Raw genomic sequence first — 1,055 nt, forward strand, 5'->3', positions numbered from 1 at the left:
TTTTATATGGAAGTGAGATTGACGGCAAATTTTTCTGTACTTGACCTATGTTGGTCTGGATTTGATATTAAAATTATACAAGCCTCAAATAACGAATCTGAGAACATTTCCTCTTTGCATATTCACTGAATTGGTTTATTTAAAATAAGGATGATTACACCTCGAATGTTTGGTAAAATTAGCCTATAACTGTTCTGAGCGGGATCGTCTTCTTTTGAGGAGACAGGAACACTACTCCTTTAATGATTATTGTGTAGCGTTCGTTGCTTCATCATAAGTCAACTTAAAAGGAGATGTTTGAGTAAAATTGTTGGTTTCATCTAAACATTCCATTTTATTTGGTTACAAAACCATTCATAAATTTACTTGCATATAATCTATAGCATATTTATTCTTACATTCCCTTTATTATTCTAAATTTTACTTCTGATATTTATCTGTTTTGTTATTCAATTTTTTTATATTTTACTTTTGCTAGCCATCCAGAACCAGGGAAAAGGGAAAAAGAGTGACAATGGGAGGGATTCGAACACAAAGGGAGGCGTAAACCTACTCTCCGCCATGCCTCCCAGTATCAAGAAAGGTGGAGGGCATTTCCTTTGCAAAAGAAGAGGCAGAAATCATGATAAGATGTAGGTGGGAAAAGACAGGATGTTCACACTACCCCCACAGTGGCTGGATTGGCCCTTGGTTTTAGGGGCCTAGTTCCAGGATCTCCTAGCATCTAGCACCTAGAACTACCCCGTGGGTTTAAGACTGGTCCTGTGAATGGAACCGACATGATGGCAGTGAGTTTATTGCTTGGCTTGAGCTACAAAGGTGCAGCGTGAACTCTGGGTACAGAGGTGCGCATACATGGACAGGGGAAGTACACTGTAGAAAGCCAATCGGACCTAATGCCGGGGGCTTAAGTGGAGAGGAAATGTTTTTGGTTTTTTTGGTTCTTTTAAATCAATTTATTGGGCTCATACAATTCATCACAATACATAGATCAATTGTGTAAAGCACATCTATACATTTGTTGCCCTCATTATTCCCAAAATTCGCTTTCCTCT

Source organism: Echinops telfairi, unplaced genomic scaffold, assembly GCF_000313985.2.
Source record: "Echinops telfairi isolate 266 unplaced genomic scaffold, ASM31398v2 ScPeMD7_3;HRSCAF=10, whole genome shotgun sequence".
Lineage (NCBI taxonomy): Eukaryota > Metazoa > Chordata > Mammalia > Afrosoricida > Tenrecidae > Echinops > Echinops telfairi.